Genomic DNA, 10516 nt, shown 5'->3' with positions numbered 1-10516 from the left:
AGACAGGGTCTTGCTGAGTTGCTTAGGACCTCACTAAGTTGCTGAGACTGGTTTTGAACTCCTGATCTTCCTACCTCAGCCTCCGGATTTGCTGGGATTACAGGGTTGCCAGCCTCAAAATAAAAAATTTTAAAAGGGAATGAAACAATGTCTATGACAAAATCTGAAACCTTGATGTGAATGTGGCTGATGTATTTATCCACACCATCTCCTATCTCTCCTCCTTTCCTTACCTTACCTTACCTGAGGTGTTTACAGTGTGTAGCGTCCCTGCCCTACAGGTTAGGTGGCCATATAATCAAATACTACAAGGATATTGTCTGACTTGGACTACCCTCCTAAAAAATATGATTAAAATAAAATTTACTCAATATTTTCTATTAATATATATTCATGGACCATATAAGAACCTAATCCAAGAAAATAGACTAAGGATATTCATTTACTCTAAAGTAAATAAATTATATTTCAAAAAAAAATTATAAGGGCTAAGGATGTATTTCAGTGATAGACTGCCCATGAGTTAAGTCCCCAGTATCAAAACAAAGGAAAACAAAAAGATGTAAGTGGATTGCCTATTTAAAATGAAATGAAAAAATAAAAAAGGAAAATAAAATAAAATAAAATGAAGATGGACACAGTGGACCACACCTGTAATCCCAGCAATTTGGGAGACTGAGGCAGGAGGATAGTGAGTTCAAAGCCAGCCTCAGCACTTAGCAAGACCCTGTCTCAAAATAAATAAATAAAAAGGGCTAGGGATGTGGCTCAGTGGTTAAGTGCTCCTGGGTTCAAACCCCTGTACAAAAAAAAAAAAAAAAAAAAAAAAAAAAAAAAAAAGAAAAAGAAAAAAAATTCAAAAGAAAGAAAGAAATTAAGTCATTCATGGTGGCACATGCCCATAATCCCAGACATTCAGGAGGCTGAGACAGGAGGATTGCAAGTTCAAGGCCAACCTCAGCAACTTAGTGAGGTCCTAAACAACTTAATGAAAGCCTGTCTCAGAATAAAAAATAAAAAGACTGGGAATGAGGCTCGTTGTTAAAGCCTCTGGACTCAATCTCAATACAAAAAGAAAGAATAAATTAAACTAAAATGTCATTTTGGGAAAAAAAAAAAAAAGAGGCTCCTGCTTGATACAACCTGCGGTGCTCGTCAGTGCCCCTCAGCCTTTGGCTGTGCGGCCTCCCTCCTTGAACCCGCTGCCCAGAGAGTTTGGCGTTTTGCTCCTTCCCAGACGCGCAGCCTCTAGACCTGTTTCCCAACCTTTCGCGCGCATGCGTAGACCCAGCAACCTGGACTGTGATTCAGCAGCCTGGGGTGGTTCCCAAGTCTGAGTTCTAACCAGCTCCCAGGGAGGCCAGAGCTGCGGGCCCTGACCACCCTTTGAGTAGGGAAGGGCCATCGTGGTGAGAGGTCTTGAGAAGCTGTCCTGGCCCAGGGAGGAGGAGCCGGAGGACTGATGACATTCTGAGAGTGAGGCTTCGCCCTGCTCCTCCCTCCAAGCCTCTATAATGGCCAGCAGAGTCAGGACCGCTGGTCTGGTTCCCATTCCTCCTTACCCTGTTGGGGCGGGAACACAGACTGGCTCCCCAGCTGCCTTCACGGAAGAGACCCCGACAGCAGATGGGACCAGTGCCACCCAGAGGCCCAAGGGGGACACTCTGGGATACGGTGTCCCATGCACAAGCACAGCTGACCCAGGCGTCACAGCTCAAGAGCACCTTTCCTGTTTCCGATGGGCTCTGGGTGACTGCAGGCCACCCATCTCCGTCTCGCCCTGAAAATTCAGAAGCCAAACCAAACCTCCTTCAAACGAAACCAGACGGCACTTGGCACAGACCGTCTGCTTGTTGTGAAAAGCTGGTCTTGGATCCAGGTGTGGCTAGACCACCTGCTCAGGCAGACAGCGGCTGGCCCCCAGCAGAGGGCTCACCTGCCCAGGTGGGCACTGACCTGCAAAGTCGAAAGTCAAGCGGCTCAACACCCCAACCGCCCCACCGCACCCCTTGCCCCAGGGCACAGGGTAGTGTTGGAGGCCACACACAGGAGTTTCCCTGATGAGGCATTTTCTGTATGACAAAACCCTGCTCTTGGCCACTGTAGTGTGAGTTCTCCAGGAAAGACAGCGGGGTGGTCCCCTCCGGGTGCATGACCCCTGGCTGGAGCAGGCGGAGCCAGCGATGATCACTAGAGGTGTTCCAGGAAACGCACCCCCGCCACAGTGTCCCCACCCACCAGTGACCATGCCAAAAATTGCAACCATGCACGTTCATTCTTTTGAGATGAGAAACTGCATCTCTTAAAATGCTCCCACACGCCTGAGAGGTAACACTAAGTGCTGTCAGTCATCTCCAGCTTCACGGGCTTTCGTTGATCAGTCCTGGAAAGTTAAACCTAGAATGGGACTAGTCCTGTCCACTTTTTTTTGCTTTTGCAAGTCAAAAAATTGAAACCCAGGGCTGGGAGAGGTGACAAATACAAGGTCAAATTCAAGGTAGTGACCCACTCAAGGGCAGGAAGAGCCATGATTGTTGACAAGTGACTACAGCGATGAGGAGAACCCCAAAATAATGGGGGTGAGGAACTTGCAAACTTTCACTTTATTGACTCAGAACTGTACCAAAGCCTGGCATGGTAGCTGTCATCCCAGTGGCTCCGGAGGCTGAGGCAGAAGGATCTCGAGTTCAAAGCCAGCCTCAGCAACTTAGCAAGGCCCTAAGTAGCTCGTGAGACCCTGTCTCTAAATAAAATACAAAACAGGGCTGGGAGTGGGGCTTAGTGGTTGAGTGTCCCTGAGTTCAATCCCTGGTACCAAAATAATTTTAAAAAAGAACTGTACCAAGTTTTCCTCCCAGAGAAGGCAAGAGACAGAGCCAGTAACAGTGCCCACCTGGCCCTACCCCTGAGCATAAAATGTCTTTAAAGTCTCCTATTTTATCTTAAAGTTCATTCAAATGTAACATTCTACTCCATAATACACACTGGTTCTCACATCAGAATAACAGAGATTTATTTAATGAGGTATGATTTTCCACTTACCGGAGAGTCTGATGTCCAAGTTTGTGTCCCTGGGGAGGAGCGTGGACGGGTGAGACAGGAGGGGGCAATGTCTCACTGTATGCTCGTTCCTTTTTTTTTTTTTTTTTTTTTTTTAATTTTGTGCCATCTGCAAATATTACCCAGTCAAAATTAATGAAATTTAAGCTTAAAACATGGGCTAGTTGGGGCAAGAGAGGCAGTTATTCTGTCTGTGGACAGGCAGTGCAAACAGAAACATCTGCATGTTGGACAGTTGTGATATTTGTCCAAGATGTTAAATATGCACACCTCTTACTCAACAATGTCTAGCCTAGGAATCTAGCCCACAGCTGGGGGAAATGATGTCCAAGCATATTTATTGCTACCTTTTTTGTGTTGACCCCAAGGGCTGTCCTAAGCATCTTACCATCCTTGAAGACCTTGACAATTCTTTTTTTTTTTTTTTTTTTTTTTCCAGGGATTGAACCCAGGGGCACTTAACCATGGAGCCACATGCCCAGTTTGTTTTACATTTTATTTTGAGACAGAATCTCACTAAGTTCCTTAGGGTCTTTCTAAGTTGCTGAGGCTGGCCTTGAACTTGTGATCCTCCTGCCTCAGCCCCCCGAATTGCTGGGATTACAGGCACGCGCCGCAATACCTGGTGACTTTGACAATTCTTAACAAAACCAGAAGCCCAAGTCTGGTGGGGTGGTGTTTGCCTGTAATCCCAGTAACTCTGGAGGGAGGCAGAAGGATCCCAAGTTCAAGGGTAGCCTCAGCAACTTAGTGAGACCTGCCTCAAAATTTTAAAAACAAAATAAAAAGGGCTGAGGATATAGCTCAACTCAATCCTTCATAGTGCAAAAACAAAATCAGAAGCCATATCTCCCACCTCCAGTTTGTGAATCTTCTCATGCCACCCCTTGGAAGAATCACTCAGCATATAACAAAACAATAACCACCACCACCCATGATCTGCTCCTGACCTTAGTGCCTAGACCAAACCAGCCCCTTTGGCTCTTCCAACAGCCTTCTGGATTAGCTCCAATTATCAGTGACCACTGTGCTAGAGGAGGACATTAGTGTTCACCTTGCCCAAGGTCACATTGCTCACCTGGCAAATGGCAGGAGAGGATTCATACCAAGACTCACACTGGACCACAGCATGGCCCTGCCCCTCTCACCATGCATGGCTTGTGCACACCCCAGATTCTATTTGCTAAGTTCCTGGGTGAGCTATTTGGCCGTGTTTTTCTGAGGTCTTCTCTATGCCCAGGCCCATGTTGGATCCAGGAGGCGACAGGAATGAGCGGTTGTCGTCAGGAGGACTGAACAAGAAAACCCAAGACACCATCCCTATCCTTCAGCCCATAGCGTGTGCAGGCAGAGGACAACAGACTGCCTGTACACCTGTCCATCACTTTCTGGCCGTCACTGTCCTTTCGTTATCTCCTCTAAGCTTGTTGACAATCCTGCCAGATAATTTTCAGCATCTCTGCTCCAGGATGAGGAAACCGAAGCTCTCCCAGTCACGAGGGGCTGCCCCCAAGATCATCCAGCCAGCCGGGGAGGAGCTGAAACTCGACCTCAGGTCTCATGACACCCCTGGGCCCAAGGGAGATGACATGCTGGCTTGACGGCCCCGCTCGGTGGCTTCCAACCTGCTCCAGGAGGACTCCTTCTTCCTTCTGGAACTTGTTGCAATCCTGCAAATGAGAAGAACAGTTATTTTAGGATTTGGTCAACTGGGGAAATTCATAGTGATGAAAAACAAGGGCTTCCACACGGTGGAAAGGAGCCGCAGCCTGCTCCAGACATTACTTACATAGTCGGCAGACGGTATTTGGTGTGCAAATAGACACAGCGACTTCTTGCAATAACTTAGCAGCCCAGGCACAGGTAACAACTGGCTGAGACCATCCTGCCAGAGTAGTTCAGAGATGGGGACATCTCCAAAGTCAGTCTTCCTGACCAGGACATGGGAGGAAAAGAGCACTTAAATTCATGGTGGCGCACACCTGTAATCCCAGCAGTTTGGGGGGTTGAGGCAGAGGCTCACAATTTCAAAGCCAGCCCCAGCAATTTAGTAAAGCCCTAGAAACTCACGAGACCCTTTCTCAAAATAAAACTTAAAAAAGTGCTGGCGATGTGGCTCAGTGGTTGAGTGCCCTTGGGTTTAATATCTGGTATCCAAAAAAAAAAAATTTTTTTTTAAGATAGGGTTGCTGAGGCTGGCCTTCAACTTGCAATCCTGTGCCTCAGCCTCCCAACTAGTTGGAGTTACAGGCATGCTCCTCTGTACCTGGCTAAAAGACTTTTAGCAGGGTCCTGTGCTGCACACCTGTAATCCAATGATTTGAGAGACTCAGGCAGGAAGATAGAAAGCTGGATACCAGCCTCAGCAATTTAGTGAGACCCTCTGCAGCATAGCAAGACCCTGTCTCAAAATAAAACATGGAAAGGACTGAGGGTGTAGCTCAGTGGTAGAGCACCCCTGTGTGTAATCCCCAGTACAGCTAAATAAATAAAATGACTTTTCTGTCCCAACCAACCACTCCCTTCTCCAGCCTACTTGCATAGCTATCAGAGCACTTCTCCATTTACTTATCTATGTATCTCCTCCTTGCTATAGCACCTTGTAAACTATATAAATATATTAAACTATAGCACCCTGTAAGGGGACAGGGTTTGTGCCTTTTTTCCTTCTGCCCCCAGCAATCAACATGCAGTCTGGCACATCACTGGCACTCATTAAATGCTGACCAAGGCCTGACAGCATGAAGGACTCCGCCTACACAAGCTTATGCTTTTACTATGGAGAAAGTCATGGATGTAAAAATAAACAGCATGATCCCCGTCTTCTATAAACAAAGCCTGACTTCTATAAAACGTAGGGAACAGGGTCTGTGAAAATCACAGAAGTTTCCATCCCAGGGCTGACAGTCTGGGCTGGGCAGTAGGACATGCCCATGTGAAAAACAGCTGCAGAACAAGGCCTGTGGGGCACGTGGCTGCTGAGCCACAGTCATCGCCACCAGGAGTCCTGAGCTGGGAGAGAGCAGAACAGCACGAGATGAGTCACATGTGCATGTCATCCTTGCTCGAGGTGAAATGGGACTGTTGGGTAACAACAGGAACGAGTCACAGAGTGCTTCTGGTGGAGCCATGGTGTGGGGTTCAGAGGATGGGAGAGGGAAGAAGGCCTTGTGCTGCTGGTCAGCGTGGGTGTGGCCAGACGGTGAGATGAGTCCAGAGCCAAGGGCCCCTCCCAGGCTACTTCTGGTCTAGGACCCCGGTGTTCAGGATGGAGGGTGGAGCTCAGTGGTGCAGTCCTGGCCTGACATGGGCAAAGCCCCGGCTTCGATCCCCAGAACTGTCAAAATGGAACCCCCATGTTCAGAGTTGGCTTCTACCTGCCCTGAACAGACTGACCTCCACTTGAATGAGCAATTACAGGTCTGGGTTTCTGATAACTTTGTTATTATTAGAAAAATAGCATGCTTCCCCTAAAAAAGAAAAGAAAATGCTGAAAGGAGCTGGGGGGGGTGCATACCTGTTACCCAGCTACAGGAGAGGCTAAGGCAGGAGGATCAGGAGTTCGAGGCCAGCCTCAGCAACTTAGGGAGACCCTGTCTCAAAAGGAAAAATAAAAAGGGCTGGGAATGCAGCTCAGTGGTAGAACATCCTTGGTTCAATCCCCAGTAACATATGAAGACGTGCACAAACACACACACACTAAAAGAAAGACATTAATATTAATAGAGAATCAGAGGGAAAAAATAGTCTATAATCTATAAATCCATTTCCCCAAAAAAGCAAGTCAGTATGTGGATGCCCACCTGCCACCCTTCCATCCAGCCTTCTATTCACTCACCCACCCTCCCACCTCTCGATCCAACTGCCATCCACCTACTCAGCCAGCTCTCCGTCTGCACAGAATTCTCCGTTGCAGATAACAGAATCCACTCTATCAGGAAAGGAATTTAGGGCTGGGTGTCACGGTACTCACCGGCAGTCCCAGTCATTTGGGAGGCTGAGGCAGGAGAATCACAAGTTCAAGGCCAGCCTAGCAATGTCCTCTTTCAAATTAAAATAAAAAAGGATAAAAGCAAGAATCAATAACTGGGATAGATTCAAACTAAATAGCTTTCTCTCAGCAAAGGAAACTATCAGCAATGCGAAGAGAGAGCCTACAGAGTGGGAGAATATCTTTGCCACTCATACTTCAGATAGAGCTCTAATTTCCAGAATATATAAAGAACTCAAAAAACTCTACACCAAGAATACAAATAACCCAATCAACAAATGGACTAAGGATATGAACAGACACTTCACAGAAGAAGATCTATAAGCAATCAACAAACATATGAAAAAATGTTCACCATCTTTAGTAATAAGAGAAATGCAAATCAAAACTACACTAAGATTCCATCTCACCCCAATTAGAATGGTGATTATCAAGAATACAAGCAACAATAGGTGTTGGAGAGGATGTGGGGAAAAAGGTACACTCATACATTGCTGGTGGGGCTGCAAATTAGTGCAGCCAGTCTGGAAAGCAGTGTGGAGATTCCTTAGAGAACTTGGAATGGACCTACCATTTGATCCAGCTATCCCACTCCTCGGCCTATACCCAAAGGACTTAAAATCAGCATACTACACAGATACAGCCACATCAATGTTCATAGCTGCTCAATTCACAATAGCCAGACTGTAGAACCAAACTAGATGCCCTTCAATTGATGAATGGATAAAGAAACTGTGATATATATATATATATATATATATAATATATATGAATATTACTCAGCTATAAAGAATAATAAAATTATGGCATTTGCAGGCAAATGGATGAAATTGGAGAATATCATACTAAGTGAGATAAACCAATCTCAAAAATCCAAAAGACGAATGATCTCACTGATAAGTGGATGATGACACATAATGGGGGGTGGGAGGGGAGCAAGAATGGAGGAAGGAGGGACTGTATAGAGGGATAAGAGGGGTGGGAGGGGTGGGGGGAAGGAAAAAATAATGGAATAAATCAAACATCATTACCCTATGTACATGTATGATTACGCAAATGGTATGCTGTTACTCCGTGTACAAACAGAAACAACATGTATCCCATTTGTTTACAATAAAAATAAATTTAAAAATAAATAAGTAAAATAAAATAGAAAGGGCTGAAGATATAGCTCAGTAGTGGAGAACTGGTTCAGTCCCCAGTACCAGGGGAACTTACCTGACCGCTCCCCTCCATGACGGTGGAAATAAAACTCCCAAGAGTCCCTCCTGTGGCTCCTGTGGCTTCAAAGGCCAGAGGCTGCCTTTGGCCTCTTTCTCCAGGATGCCTGCATCATGGTGGCTCTTTTCCAAATCAAAGTGTCACGTGGATGCATCTGACTGGTGGAACCTAGTCCCACGCCTACACGGTAGTTGCCGTGTGTGGGAGAATACATTTCTGTCCTTTGCTTTGGGGAAGTGGGATCTATGATGTGGGGAAAACCCATAAGCAGGAAAGGTGTGGGTGATCAGAAGGCGTGGCAAATGTCCCCCACACGACAGCTTTTTTTTTTTTTCCCCTTACAAATATGGAATGATACCACTCAGTGCCTAGCTCAGCGCCTGGCACCCGGTAAGAACTCCACACACCAGCAAGAAAGGGGAGAGGCTGCACATTACATGCCATATGGAGGCTTGCTGTTTGAGTTGGTATGGATTATGAGGGAAGGGGATTCGCTCTCCCTGCAGGGAAGCACAGAGCTGTCCTCCCGTCCCCACACAGGCACATACAAGTGCTCACCCTCTGCCTGCTGGCCTGCAACATGTGGACCACACTAAATGCTCAGTGCCGCCAGCTGCAGGGGCACATGCCAGTAATCTCAGCAGTCTGGGAGGCTGAGGCAAGAGGATCACAAATTCGAGGCCAGCCTCAGCAATAAGCAACTTAGTGAGGTCCTGTCTCAAAATAAAAAATGAGATAGAAAAATAAAAAGGATAGTGAAGAACCTCTGGGTTCAATCCCTGGTACAAAACAAAACAAAGCAAAAAATAACTCACTGTCCCAAGTAGTCACTTTCTCTGCAACCCACCAATTGGTTTACTGTCACTCAAACTGTCACCGAATCTCTTTCCTCCCCAAGTGTTTGGTGAGGTTTTACTGTCTCAGAAGGCCAGTCTGCACAGTTGCTGGGAAGGCACTATTAGAGGCCTCCCAAGGTGACCATGTTGATGAAGGTCACTGGCACCTCAATTCAAGAGCACGTGTTAAACTGTTTTCTTCTTTACTGTCAAGATGAACCATCACAGAATTATAATACGGGCCTTGCCTTTTAAGAAGTTTATATTGCAGATTAATTGGTAAGAGACAAGATACACACAGTTAAATGTCAAGGCAGATCTCTTGGATCCAGATGAAGTAGGAAAATGTAAATGTTTCCAAGGTTTAGGCAAGGGTCAGATTAGCATAGTTGAGCTAATGACAGGAGCTGCTGAGAAGGGAGGAGGGCCGAGGTGGCACAGGCCTGTAATCCCTGCAACTCTGGAGGCTGAGGCAGGAGGAGAGCAAATTCGAGGTCAGCCTCAGCAATATAACCAACTCTGTCGCTTTTTGTTTTTGTTTTTGGTACTGGGGTCTAAACTTAGGGCACTTTATCACTAAGCTCCATCCCCAGGCCTTTTTATTTGTTTATTTTGAGACAAAGTCTCACTAAATTGCTGAGGCTGGCCTCAAATTCGCAATCCTCCTGCTTCAGCTTCCTGAGTGCTGGTATTACAAGCCTGTGTCACCGCAGTCAGACCAAAATTCTGGTCTTTTAAAAAAAACTTTTTTTAGTTGTAGGTGGACACAATGTCTTTATTTTACTTATGAATGTGGTGCTGGAGATGGAACCCAGTGCCCTGTGCACGCACCGGAGGCAAGCGCTCTGCCACTGAGCCACAACCCCAGTCCAAACTTCTGTCTTAAAAAATAGAAAGAGCCAGGGATGTGGCAATGTAGCTCAGGTGTAGAGCACCCCTGGGTTCAACCCCTACTACCAAAACAATTTTAATTAATTAAAAAGGGCAGTCGTTGAGGAGTGAAGTGGATAAGTCACAGTTTGCAACCCAGGCAAACCTGCATTCTTTCCCCCTAGCCTCTCCTAACCAGGTGAGATCCTTGGAGCATCACCTTGCTATCAGGGCCAAAGTCCATTGTGGTGATGATCTGACCCTCGTCCCCTTCCTCCAATCTACAAGGCACGTGCTATGGTGTCCTAGACCAGGGATGGGTGGACAGGGTCCAGACACACCAGGTCAGGGCCAGGCTGCAAACGGGAGAGCCTAAGACCCATCACAAAGACAATCTGCAGCCTTCCTCCTCCCCCTCCCCCAGGGAGGAGCAGCTGATGGGCTTCTGGAGTGTTCCAATCCAATTAGTGCCCCCCCTCCACGGTGGGGACCGAGCCACCACGCCCTTCCCCGAGGTGGAGCCCGGGCGGGGAGGGGG

General features: G+C 46.8%; 1 long non-coding RNA gene across 1 annotated transcript; it reads right to left on the bottom strand.

Moving 5' to 3' along the window:
• Positions 1-2238: 2238 nt before the first annotated feature.
• LOC306666263 lies at positions 2239-8488 on the bottom strand. The gene is made up of 5 exons (XR_013765257.1): positions 8270-8488; positions 7034-7103; positions 6578-6653; positions 4850-4991; positions 2239-4730 (listed from the first exon to the last, which is right to left on the bottom strand). It is a non-coding gene; the product is annotated as an uncharacterized lncRNA (long non-coding RNA).
• Between the last annotated feature and the right edge of the window lie 2028 nt (positions 8489-10516).

The sequence above is a fragment of the Sciurus vulgaris genome (assembly GCF_902686455.1).
Source record: "Sciurus vulgaris genome assembly, chromosome: 7".
In the NCBI taxonomy this organism is placed as follows: Eukaryota; Metazoa; Chordata; class Mammalia; order Rodentia; family Sciuridae; genus Sciurus; species Sciurus vulgaris.
This window is presented reverse-complemented; position numbering and strand designations above follow the sequence as displayed.